Source organism: Cheilinus undulatus, linkage group 14 (assembly GCF_018320785.1).
Source record: "Cheilinus undulatus linkage group 14, ASM1832078v1, whole genome shotgun sequence".
Classification (NCBI taxonomy): Eukaryota; Metazoa; Chordata; class Actinopteri; order Labriformes; family Labridae; genus Cheilinus; species Cheilinus undulatus.
In genome coordinates this window covers 16738149-16752465 of record NC_054878.1, presented here as the reverse complement: position 1 = coordinate 16752465, position 14317 = coordinate 16738149, and the positions used below count along the sequence as shown (strand labels likewise).

The window sequence follows — 14317 nt, the reverse complement described above, 5'->3', positions numbered from 1 at the left end:
AAATCTTAAGTGTGTGCTACACTTCATACACTGTGAATGCACATTCATAAAAAGTGTTTTACATTTTAAACTGTCATTCAGTTTTATGTATTGCAGTACTCAAGTCCTTTGGGGATGTTTTAACCACCTCTTACCAAAGTAAGGCTCTCATTATACTAATATGAAAGGAAGAAGATGAGATATGCAGATTTAGAAACAGAAGCTGAACAGCGAGGATGAAAAGTTAGGACTCGTCCAGTAGAAGTGGGATGTAGAGGGTTTGTATCAAGGTCAGCCATTTCATTACTTAGAGAGCTGGGAGTGCAGGGACAGAATTTGTGAAAGACAGTTAATACACACACCACACCAGGTTGGGGTGTGTGTTTACCCACAACAGGGTACCACACCCTTAGCTCTGCCTTCCCCACGCTATTGCGAAGCTTGCTCTCTCTGTCTCTCTCTCTCCTTTGCTCTCCCTAATCTGTCTCATTTTCCCCTCTTTTTTACTCTTAGTTATGGGTAATAACTGTTGCACTGTAATCATGAGTGGTGTTGAGGCTGAGTGGGCCATGTGGTAAGATAGGTAAGATGAAGTCTGCGTGTTGGCATGGTGGGTGGTGGGAGCCGGCACGGAGGGGGGTGGCTCTGGGATGCTGGAGATCACTGTTCAGCCCTCTGGAGGTGTTGTGCGACTAACTGGACAAAACACTGATGAAGGAGAGTTCCCTCTTGACAACCCCTGTGAAGTGTGGGTTTCTTACTTCCCATCAGTCTGCACGGTTGACTTGTGGAGGCAGATAGTAATGGAATAGGGATTTATTCACTGAGTGCTGATCCTCTTTATAGGGCACAAGTATCTTGTGTTTCATTAAAAAACAAACAGACTGTAGCTAATAAAAATCAGCTATGAAAAGTTATTGGTCAAACTCCAAAGTTTTTACTTCAAAAACCTGCATCTACATTCCAGTTGGAGCCACCAGGGACTTGAGATGGATGGAGCAACAGGAAGAAACACTTCATCCAAGCTGTCATAACTCCAAAGTAGCCAAGAAAAGACAGTAAACAACTCAGTGTGACTCAAAACACTGACAGCTGTGTTTCTTGTGTAGAGGTGTTATCCACATACAGATTATTATATAACTACATCCTGTAAAATCACTGCATAGGGATGAATGCTATTGATATTTGCATGTCCCTGATTTGATAACCGGGTCTTTTTTTAATGTAAGGACATACGGACAAAGTATTTGGCTGCCTGACTATTACACAAACAGGGACTGTAATAACATTGTATTCAAGTCAAGTAGTTTAATGTGGAGCTTTTTTCCCCTTTGTGCAGCTACAACAGTCTCCACTCCAGTCAAGATTTCAGAGTGATTTTTTGGGTTTGTGCCCATTCATTCAGTAGAGCATTTATGAGGTAAGGCACTGATGTTGGATGAGAAGGCCAGATCAAAAATAAATTCAAGTTCTTCCACACTGAACCATGTCTTTATTGTCCTTGCTTTGTGCACTGGGGCACAGTCATGTTGGAATAGAAATGGGACTTCTCCACACTGTTGCAACATAAAGTTGTAAGCAGAGCGTTGTCAAAACTGTCGTGAAATGCTTACGCATTATGATCAGCCTTCACTGGAGATAAGTGGTCTCGCCCAAACCTTGGAAAACAGCCCCATACCATTATCCCTCCTCCACCAAACTTCACAGTTGACAGTGACACAATGTCAACAACTGTTAGGCAGGTAACGTTCTCTTGGCATCTGCCAAACCCAGACTAGCCGATCTGACTGCCAAACAGAGAAGCATTTCATCACTTCACAGAACACGTTTCCACAGCGGCACAGTCCATTCGGTCAATCAGTGGGCTTCACACCACCCCATCCAGTGCTTGGCAATGGACTTGGTGATGTGAGGCTTGCATGCAGCTGCTCAGCAATGGAAACCCATTCATGAAGCTCCTGCTGCACAGTTTTTGTGCTTACATTAAAGCCAGCGGAAATTCAGAAATCTTCAGTATTGGAATCAGCAGAGTGTTGATGACCTTTAACCGCCATAAACCTTAGCAGTCTGTACACCACTCTGTAATTTTACGTGGTGTTCCACTTTCTTGGCTGAGTTGCTGTTGTTCCTAAATGCTTCCACTTTCTAATAATATCACTTAAACTTGACTGTGGACTCAAGCAGGGATGAAATTTCACTGGCCTTATTGCAAGGGGGCATCCATCACAGTACCACACTTTCAGTCACTGAGCTCTTCAGAACAACTCATTTAACATTACAAATGTTTGCAAATAGACTGCATGGCCAGGTGTTTGATTGTATACACCTGTGGCAATGGGCCTGATTGAGCACATGAAATCAACAGGTGTGGCCTAATACTTTTGTCCTCATAGTATTATTTAACAATCTGGGGAATGTCTTTGTGTCATTTCCAGGTAGTTGAAAAGGAAAAAATTATGTAAAGACCAGGAAAGTAAAAAGTTGAATAAATCACGACAGTGTTTCTAGGGAGCTGTGTTGAGGTTGTAAAACTTTTCACTCCGTGAAAGCAAAAACAAGGTGTTGTAATTCATGGGCAAATTTTGAAAATTGCTTGATCTGTAACACCTCTGTCTGTCATGCCAGCAGAAACAAAACACATCCACTGGAAAATCAGAAAACTCTTCTGCTTAATTTAATCAGTGTGAGGCATTTTTCTTTTCAGCTCTGTAGACCTTGGCATGAATCATTTGTGATTTTTCAGTTTCTATGCACAGAATTTAGGGGAGTCATGTTTGTCCTAAAAAAATTCACCAACTTTTATAGTCTGTGGGCACATACTTTCAGATAAAGGGAGGTAAATGAATATTAACAACAGTATGGTCACATCCTAATATCCCACTCAGCATTAACCACTGATGTGTGCAGTTTGCAGAGTAATGAACCCACTGCTTCCATGTAGAGCACTTTCTACTTTGTCTTTCTTTTTCAATGCACAGAAAAAAAGAAGCAAATCCATTTGGGAAGCAATTACAGACAGGTGTGTTGTGTGTGGAATGAGTAACATAAATCATGTTGTCAGAGTTGTTGATAAGCTGCAGCAGCACACACCAAGCAGCTGTTCTGCTACATTTAACTAAGTCTGACACCAGAGAGGAGGAGATGCAGGAGACGATGGAGGACAGTAAATGCAGAACAGAGCTGCCAAAAGAGAGAACACCGTCAGAAACAGCAGAATCTGCAGTGCATGAAGATGGGGTCTAGCAGGGTCATCATGCAGGAGAGCTGATATTCTCTCTGCAGGCCTGTACCTCCCCTCTGTTTATCAGGAGGAGCAGCTCCAGGCTTTGACCTGCTCACTTTCTGTTATGGATCCTCTGAGGTCTCTATCTGAGTAGATTTAGGCTTTATGTGTGAGATGTGCCTCTGTATTTGACTGCGCAGTCTTACAGAAATACAAATCATTTCAAACCAAATCAGATTTTAGCTCAGTGTTAAAACCCTCTCCACATTTAAATGCCTATTTTCTTCATAATATAGTGTAAACACATGTGAATATGGGTGAGTGACAAACAAAGTTTGTCAAGATGGAAAAAAATAAAATTTCCCAAAAACTAGTTTTTAAAGCATGCATTTGGTTTGTCAGAATGTAAATTTTGAGTTTTGGTTGGTTTCAGTTACTTTAAAATACAGTTTTTACAGACTGTATGCCTGCAGAGAAAGAATCAGTCACTGCTCAAACAAGTACAAACAGCAAAATGTTGATCATCACGTCCAGCCATAACTGTGCAAATGAACAGACAACAATATTTAAATATTACTTTTAGCAGCAGAGACATAACTTGTACAAATAGGTCTACAACAATCATCATTTACCTGCAACATATTATGTGCCAACTACAGCATGTGGCATGCATTCATCATTATAAATACTTTCTCACCAGTCACCAGATGCGGGAAACTGGTCTTAAGTGGCTCTTGTGGGTTTCCCTTCAGCTCACACCCAAGTTGGTTGCACATGCTGATGTTGGAGGCATGCCCATCCATTGTTACACATACAACCTGAATGCCCCGTGCATGCAGCTCCCCAAGAGCATGACTGAGAAGGACCCTCTGGGTTTCAGGTGATGGAGACTTTGTCAGGTAGTATGCAATGGGAGCTTTCCAATGTCCTTGTAGGCCAACCACCATAAACACAAGAGCCTCAGTAGCAACATCTGTCTCATTGTTTCCATCACCCATGTCTACAAAACCAGACATTGACTGGTTATGTGGATTATATTGCACATGTTTTCTGATTGCCATGGCATCCAACATGAGTGCAACACATCCATATTTAGCCTGGTCTTCCTGGCATCTTCTCTCCAACATATCCAGCATCACCTTGTTCAGGATAGGCTTGTCATCCAGCGAACGCAGCTACCTGTAAAAAATATTGAGAAGTAGCTATTTAACGTATTTGCAACAATAATTTCCAAAAATTCAATTGGACAACATTAAGACTATCTTTGTAATGTATGTGGATGAGGAAGGGGAAAATTTCGAGTCTCTCTGAGGTATTTGTATGCCTTTGGACCATGTAGATGGAGTGTAAGGGCAAACTTTCCATAGTGCTTTGAGTACTCATGGCCCTGTTTTGCCATGAAGTCTATTTGAAGGTCTGAAATTGTATGAGAAAAAAATAATAAGTCCCCTTCATATAATAACTAAGAAGTTTAATAAAGAGTATAAGAATAAGATGTACATGAATTTCAAAGTGCTAATTTCATCTTACCTGAGTAGAAATCAAGCCTCTCTTTGAGCTCTTCATTAATGAGGTTCTTTTCCCTCAAATCCCCCAAAAGACTCTTCACTGTGGTCTTTGCCCTCTTTTCTCTAGCCATGGCATTCTTCTTCTCTTGCTCCAGACTTTCCACTCTTGCTAAAGCTCCATTGAGTCTGGCCTTAAGAGCGGTAGGAGAAGCAGGCAAGGCATAGCTATGATCCTAGTAGAAGGAGGGATGAACATGGTTTGAATGATGTTTCACTTCACACACATCACTTTGACACCACTAGAGTATGGCCCACATTCTTTCTTATAGTCATCACCTGTCAAAGCCACTGCCAGCACCATGTGCGTGTGAGTGTGTGTGTGTGCCAGGATAGCATGTTCAACATGTCTTCAATTGTGTGTGTGGGTTTATTTGTGAGTGTGTTTGATATGAGTGGCAGCAAACAAAAGAGATTTTACTATGTCTAGGACCATTTTGATATGTTGTTTAACATAGAAATACTCACATCATTAGGCTGAGGTTGTGAGTGTGAGGTTGAAGCTTCTGGGTCATCCTGAGGGGCCACAGACAGGCTCTCTTCAGCTTTTCTAGAGGTAGATGTAGTCCTGCCCTTTCCCAGCTAAAATTAAGAAGCATAATACTTTAAAAGAATATTGATAATAGAATATTTACATTTATGAATGCTAACAGCCTTATGATGATACACCTAGGGAATAACACCATCTCTCAGTCGGACAACCTGTCCTGTCCTGTCAAAATCGTCCTGCTTAAAATGCTCACTGCAAATCACGGATTACTCACTTGTGGTGAATCCTTCCCTCCTCAAAGCCACTTCCCACTTCTTCCTCATATCTTTGTCTTTGGGAAACCTTCAAAATGAAAACGGGAGATTTGAGGGAGTCAACACAAAAACATTTTAAAAAGGAGGTCAAGCTTATTTTCTTCCTTCTTCTTCCTATTTTCTTCCTTCAAATTTCTTTGAACCTTCTTCAACAAAACTCCTACTTTGATGCATATCTGCTGATAATAAACCAAAGCTGCTGAAAATTTGAGTAAGCTTGTTTGCAAAGTATTCTACAGTCAGATGTTCTGTAGCCTGTATTCTTTAGTAAGTGGGCTGGGAATGAGACATGAGAGGTACCTTACTTTTGTTAGGGTGAAAGAATTACATGTGAATAATACAGCCTGTGTCACCTGTGTAAAATTTGCTGGTCAATGTTATACCAGCAATATTTGTTTTATTTCTAAAATAGCGTTCTTGTGTCAGTTGTAATCTCAGTCTGTATTATGGAATATATGATTTATAAAGTCTCAGTTGGCCTAATAGCCAGGTGAACACCGGCTAGGGTTAGGGTGAAAGTAATCCTCCGGGCCCTGTTCTTAATAGTCTGCTGATTTGCACAGGAATACGCCACAGAGTGCTAGCATTGTGAATCCTCTGCTGCTTCAGTTTATGTTTACAGGTAGGATGACCAGACCAAGATGGCGGCCGTATTTCTTGCGCCCCAGCAGCCAATGCGGAATCTACTCTTTATTATGTCTATGGCTAAATCTACATGAACTCCCAACCTATGAGAAGCTGCTGAAGATAAAGCTGCCACACCACCTCGGATGATGAGCTGGTCCTCCATGACCTGAAACTGAAGACAGTTGTCTTTATAAGTAAATGTCAGTCATTGTGGTCAGATTAGAAGAGATTTTTTTGTTTGTTGGTATATCAATATCAAAACTTTGCTCACAATTAGTAAAAAGGCATCATCATCTTCTGTTTTTTCTTCCTCTTGTGTGTCTGCAGAAGCCCTGAGAAGCTCAAGATTCTTTCGGAATTCTTTTACCCCAGGAGATAATGTTGACTTCCTGTCAGACAGGCATTGCATATCAGTCCTGAGATCCTGCCAACAGCTGCTGCTACAGCGTGAGTGCCATGTTGTATGCCATCCTTGTTCCGAGCTCTGCAGATTCTGCCAGGACCCAAAAAAGTGTCTCAACTGGAAAATTCTGGAGCGCTCCTTGTTGACTCCTGTGGGACACTGGGAGAGCCAAGGAGGAAGAGAGCAGGAGCAAAGGTGCCTCAGCTTCATGTGGATGAAGAGCTGGAACAGTTTTTTTTTAATCTCATCAAACAACAGGAAAAAGGAACAACTTCACCACGGTCAGTATTGTTTATTTGGATCTGTTCTGGTGCTTATAAAAGTGAACACGTTAAACATTTTTGAGACAACGGAAAGCACAAACAGACACGAGGAAACAGATATCCAAGGGGAGAACAATTCAGAATTAACTGACAAACCTTTTAACATTTTTTATTGTTATAGGTTAAGGCTTTTACCAGTTCAACAAAGTTGTCTGTTTTCTTTAATGAGTGGCCTAAAATGATTCTTTAGCTTTCTCAGTCAAATGAACATTTGAGAAGCTACGGGGCTTTTTGCACCTTTTTGTTGGCTTTATATCAGAACCACAAGCTGCTGCATGGGCTGCACAGACCTGCAATGATCCCAGGATAGCACTGTGTGATAAAATGGGCTGTGAAGTGATTTTCTCCTAAGAGGGACTCAAAGAAAGGTCGAGGTCAGGAGAGCTAGACAGGGTTGCCATATTAAACAGGAAAAGAAAGACTTTAGTTAGGAATCTCTTAGTGCCACTGGAAAAATTATTTGACTAAAGGACATTTTCTTAGTCTTTATTCATATGTGAAAAAATTTAGATGAGGTAGGGCTGAAAGAGCACGAGTCATTTCCTCCTCAAATCTGGAAACCATTCAAGATATGTCAACCATTACAGTTTCATAATGATCTGAGAGGTGCTTTAGAAAGGGCAGATTGAGTGTAGCTCAGGAGTTAATAGCATCTCCTCACCTTTTAGTAAGACACTAACAGATTTTTAAGAAGCAGCCAAAACAGATGATTTCCTTAATATGTCAGCATGTTGTCACTTGAGTTTCATAATTCAACATAGGAGGACTATGATGTAGTTGAATGAAACATTGTTTGTTGTGTATGGCAAAAGTGATCTTCAGTAGTCTATGTTGGGTACCCCTGAAGACACAATACAAAAAAGTATTGAAAAATCAGAATATCTGATATAGATATCCCTGCTTGCAGAATTCATCTACATGGAACAAAAAAGAATGAACATTAGGCCAAATCTGCCCAATTTAAATAACAACTCAGTCAACTCAAACATTAAAGTGGAATTTCTCTTTTCATGGAAAGGAGCAGTAGATCAGGAAAAACATCTTTAAAATGGCCACATTTATGCCAGAATATGCATCCGTACAACATGGTACAAAGACACAAAGAGAGCAGATAGCCTCAGTTGTCTTCCATGAATCAACAAGGCCTCATCTGACCCACAGACCAGAGTCAGAGAGCCATGAGCAACCTACCTGCTACTGCAGGTGAGTATATGACTGAAATAAGTAAAATGGTTGTAATGGGTAAAATGAATCTCACATCTCATTTGCATCCTAGACAAACTATTTTAAAAGTATCTAAAAACTCTCTTTAGAGAATATGGAGCCAAAATAAATAAAAGTTTCCCCAGGATGAAACAAAGTTCAGCCATGGTGCCTCACTGGGAGAGTCTGTGTATAATGCTGTGTTCAATTGTGCTCGGAATTTGGAAAAATACGGGTCGGAAATTCTGACTTCCGAGGTAAATGCGTTTCATTGCATAAGCTTGGGAAACATGGCCAGCCGCAGTAAGCTGATGTTTGTTTTGATGTTTATCGAGGATCAAAAATTACTGTTGGGGAAATATATTAGCTACTTGAGGGAGAGAAAGAAAGAGAAACATCATATGCTGTATGATTTGAACGCACCAGCGAGGGGAATCCTGCATGCATCATTGAACTTATACAGGCATCAAAGTGAGCTGTACAGAGGCCTGTACTGTAGTAACACAAATGCTAAATTAGACGACAACTAAAAGTAAAAGTTGAGGAGAAGGTGACTCTGACGGTGTGCAACGCCATTTTTCTACGTCATTCCGACCGACTCGGGCTGCTTGGATCCTACCCGAATTCCCGAGTCGGAGTCCCGAGCTCGAGGGCCGTTCTATTGCACTTTTCCGATTCGGAGGTTGGATTTATCCGAGTTCTGAGTACAATCGAAAGCAGCATAAATATTTTAAGCTTTCACAGTAAAAATTAAAAAGAAAGATTTTGGCTGACCAGATTTGACCAAGAGTGTCCTGGCTATATAAGCAAATAGCCTAATCAGATTAGGATTAAAATGTTGCTAAATCCAAATTTGTTCATTGAAGTAGTAATAAATCACTGTCCTTTTAAAACTTGTGATGCAGAAGCCATGGTTAATCTGGTAATTAAGTCTTAACAGGTCATTCAGTATCAGGTCACACTCAGAGAATCATTAAACCTCCATCTACTCTTAAAAAATCTTCACTCCACTAGGAACCAACGAGTCATTAGGCTGTTCAGCCTCATGAGCAGATAGAAAACTCAAAAAGCATCACCCCAACTAAATGTTTGAGTAAAGTAATGCAACTTTCTTAAATGTGAAGCTTTAATCCTAAAATGTTTGTCACCATCCCAATGATGTGGTCAGTAAACAGCATAATCAGAGCCTTAGATGACAGAGTACATTGGAGAGTGGTCTTGCATGCTGTCTTTGTTTTCCATGCTCTTTTGTCAATACTCAATTATCCTCTCTGTTGCTGTTCTCACTGATAGCTGGGAACTTATAACTTTTAGGGCAATGTTTTTCAAATGCAACAGTCCATAGTGACTAAACACATTGATCAGTCTTTGATGGATTTAAGTAGTTTAATGGTGATGGTTGGACTGGAGAATTCGAAGGTCACATAATATATATAATATTTGAATCCCTGTGATGAAGACGCTCTGACTGTTATGGTGAGGGAATAAGTGGTTTGAACACTGTACGTTTCACTGTCATGATGGTTAAACACAAAATTCACCTCACTCAGACAGGACATTTGGTAACTTTGTCTCTAATTCCATCTGAAATGATATCAGCAATGAAAGTCTAGCACCCCAGGTTGGTGTGTTTTTTCCATTATTTAAAGAGACAAAAAGGGATGTAAATGTGGAGGGAAAATACCATAAAGGATTTTGCATTCATAACTTAAAAACACAGCATGTAAACTCTGCCAAGGGGGCTCTCAGTCAATAAAATATCAAAACATGATGAGTAAAGACCAGCCATGCACAGCTTTTGTTTTGAATGTGGATTCCATTCATTAAAATGGTGCTCCATATTGTGTATTTACTAAAAGGTAAAACCAACTTTTTGGTTTCATTTATGGATTTCTCTTAATTGCACGACACTGAGGGAGAGTAGAGGGATCCTTTCCAAAAAATAAAAAAATAAATAAAAGTCAGAGAAAAATTTAAAACAGTGGAAAGTGGTATAATTTATCAATTATGATCAAAAAAACGTGCCTACAATGACTTTAATTTAAAATAAAACCATAGTTATTGTGTAAGATTTGTCCTTAAATGTAGGTAATGTGTACCAAAACTCCTTTAAATGTAAATATGGACATGATGCTTTGTGCGACATTGTATGCTTTAAACACGTGATGGGACAGTTGGGGTCACAGGTTTCTGGTGCTGTCTTTTTGGGGGTCACAGGCTGAAAAGTCCTGCTTCAAACAACTAAGTATCTTCTTTTTTAAAAAAAAATTAATATTGGTTTTTCCATCCCTTTTTTTATAGTGGAGGTCAAGAAACAGGGATGAGAGAGTGGGGGAGAGACATGCAGGAAAGGAGCCACATGCTGGACTTGGACCCAGGCTATCCATGCACATTGGGTGCAACCTAGCTGCTAGGCCATCAGCACTCTCCAACTACTACATGTATTTTTTTTCCTAAATTCATAACTGTTGCATGACACCCATTTTTTTTTCTTCCAGCGTTGAGAAAAAATGTCTGTTGTTTTATAATTCCTGTGTTTTAGGGGCCAAAACATTTTGCTTGTTATGCTCTCTTTATAATAGTGATTAATAGATCTGTGGATCAAACAGTATGTACACTCCCACATTATAAAGAGGAGAGCTAATCAAGGTGAATAATTAAAAACACCTGTGCAGTAGAACAGATCACCTACAATAAAGAGCAACAAAGCAGCAGTAAACTGTTGGATTTTACATTTTGTGCCACTGACATGGTGATAGTTCATGAGGTAAGCAAAAAATCTCAGTTAACAAATATGTAAAATAATGTAGAGGTGGTTGAATAGATATGGAGAGGGATTAAAAGTCAAAATTATGAGTTTGTGAGGCTGCATATAGCCTTTCTTGCAAGCTAGATAGCAAAGAAAAAGCTGGTTAAATGGAGACACCAAAGCTGCCAAAGGGAATTCAGTTTACCCTTTTTTAAGAGTAGTTTTTTATGGTTTTGCAGAAGCAAAACAACTTTCTCATACTGTTTTAAAAAAGTGAGTGTAGAGGTCAGAAATGTCTATTTTGAGATGAATAGGAGGGAATAAACAGCTTTTAAAAATGTTATTAATTGAGCATACAGAAAACGTTTTGTCATTTTTTTCTTAAGAACTTAAAGAGTGCATTCAAAATAACCTTAATGATTAATCAACTATTTGTGCAGATTGAGGTTTGACCATAAAATAGTATCCACAGTAAAGTCTGAAACTCCTACTTAGCTCCTGATAAGCCCTGTTGGACATTTATTTCCTGTCTGACCTACAACCCCACAGGTGAAAATGCTCGCAGTGATGGGTGGGGGCGCTGTAGGATTTTTGTGAACCAATCAGAGTGAAAGAAGCGGAACAGTTTTGGCAGACAGGTACCGGAGAGTCAGAGCATTCACTCTCATCCTTCATCCTCCACATCTGAGAGAGCAGCGAGAGAGACGGAGATCAGACAGGACACTAACTCACAGACACACAGCTGCTATCAGGACACACTGTTGTTCTCTTTGGCTTAAAAGCAACAGCAGTTTTCACCGACTGAACCCAGCACTCATTCAGGAGCAGCGTTGCAGCGAAACAGAGACAAACGCCGGGGGACAGGAGCGACGAGCGGCCGAGGAGGTAAGAGCTCAGTCTAACTCTGGTGTCTGCTTGTGTTTGTTTTAGACAGCAGAGTTTAGACAGCTACATATGAGCACCTGCACTATGATTAATGGATGAGCGTTAGTTTCAAGGCCACTTAACCGAGGATTTTACCAGGGAGAGAGAGAGAAGGCGAGAGAGAAGTTTACTTCACTTGTTAATAATAACAATAACAATCATTAAATAAATTAATAAGATGTAGCCTAACATACGGAAGCCCATTTCAGCCACTTATAAAAGAAAAATGTGGAAGTTAGGCAAAAAAAAAAAAAAAAAAAAAAAAAACGCACTCATAATTATGAGATTAAAATTTATAATGATGAGATATAAAAGTCATAATTACGAGACGATTAAGTCATAATTATGAAATAAAAAGTCAAAAAAATGAGATAAAAAATCATAATTATGAAATAATAGTCATAATTACGAGATGATTACGTCATAATTATTAAATTAAAGTCAAAAATGAGATAAAAAATCATAATTATGAGATGAAAGTCAAAATTAGAGATGATTAAGTCATAATTATGAGATTAAAGTCGAAATGTGAGATAAAAAGTCATATTTATGAAATAAAAGTCATAATTAAGAGATAAAAGTCATTATTATGAAATAAAAGTCAACATTACGAGACGATTAAGTCATAATTATGAGATGAAAAAGTCGAAAATATGAGATAAAAAGTCAGAATTATGAGATAAAAAGTCGAAAATATGAGATAAAAAGTCATAATTATGAGATATAAGTCGAAAATATGAGACAGAAGTCATAAATTTGAATTTAATCTTAAAATTACGAGATGATTAGCTAAGTCTTAATTATGAGATTAAATGTTGAAATTATGAGGTAAAGAGATTTTTACCTCATAATTTCGGCTGTCTAAGGATTTCTTTCCTTTTTTTTATGAATTGCCTTACTTTCACATTTTTTCTTTTTTATTTGGTGGAAATGGGCTTCCATAATAACAAGGCTTTTTTGATCCCAAGAGAGGAAATTCTGGCATTGGAGTAAAAAAAGAAGTTGATAAAAGTAGAAGATGATTCAAATAAAAAAGTCAACATAAATACACTCAGAAATAATAATAATTAAAAAGTAAAACAGAAGGTCTATATAATCAACATTCTGAGCTGTAAAAAGAAATGAAGGTGACTTATGAGTAGTTATGAAGGGAAAAACAAAAGTTTAAGGGTTAAAAGTAAACATTATATGATAAAATATAATATAATATAATATAATATAATATAATATAATTTTCTAAATTGCCATTAATCTCAGGATTTCTGTAGTTAACCGCGATTAATCACACCCTTTCTATCCCATTCTAAAATTTCTTTCTTTAAATCTGTTTTTGTGTAAGATTGTGTAGATAGATTTTCTACAGTTTTACAATAACAGTAACTGACTTTTGATACAGACCTGCTTTTATAGATAGACTGAATATTTTAACGTGAACAGAAAAATGAACTTCTTTGTTCTGTTAAGAAAATACGTGGACAGTACAAAGTATATGTTTGATAACCCAAGGTCTAGGTGACTTCTGACTTGTCCACTGAGCTGTCACGGGTTTTAAAAATTAAGGAAATTGAGGGGCGCGCAGATGGTCGAGGGGTTTGAAGCACGCACCATGTACGCAGGCAGCCTGGGTTCGAATCCGGCCTGCTGTCCTTTAACACGTGTCTCTCCACTGTCCTTCCCTGTTTCTGAGTCTATCCACTGTCCTTCCTCCATCTAAAAAAGACACAAAAAGGCCCAAAAATAAATCTTAAAAAGAGAAATGATATTAATAAATGAATTTCCCATGATTTGAGATCTTTTTATTATAACAATGGTGCTCTGGTTTTGTGAATCATATTAATTCTAAATGCAGTACCTTCAACTGTCAGCCTCGGAGTAGGGGGAGAGGGGACTCCATCATGTCTGCAGCTGCATCACAGGTAAAGTTATCCTCAGATTTCACACGGCTCTAACCTCTTTATCCGCCAAGATGGGCTGTGAAAAGTTCTCCCAAACTTTGTAGTAGGTCCCATTGGTTAAAAAAGTAATCCAGTGCTGAAGTCTGTGTTGAAATCGGCAGAATAGATGCTAATTAGCATACTTAAGAAGCTAATTTTCGGTTGTATCGTAATGTGTTCAAGTTGGCTGGAAAATGTCATTGTTTAAAAAATGGGCATCAATAAACTTAAAACAAAAAGTAAGGCAATTTGTGTTTGGTACATTATTTCTTTGTTGTAACAATGCTTCTTGGCAATAAATCTTATACCATTGAAAAGCCTGTTTATTACCCTTTTAAATGATGCTACATTTGTAAGAATCATGCATTTGTGGGATGAGCAGCAGAGCTGAGTATCTGTGCGTTCACACCAAGTGCCAAGATCAAGATCGCTTAATTCGCGCGAATTACTCGCACGAATGGAGGGAGTTTACTCGCTATATATTTTTCAATTTGCGTGAATAAACTCGCCCCGTTCACGCGAACTCTCTGCCAAAAGATGCGAGGAGGGAGGGGCTTTCTTCTCCACATCCGGCATCAGTCAG

The 14317-nt window shown here is 38.9% G+C and overlaps 1 pseudogene; it reads right to left on the bottom strand.

The window, feature by feature from the left end:
* Window positions 1-4234: 4234 nt before the first annotated feature.
* On the bottom strand, window positions 4235-6361 carry LOC121521135 (annotated as a pseudogene).
* Window positions 6362-14317: the final 7956 nt, after the last annotated feature.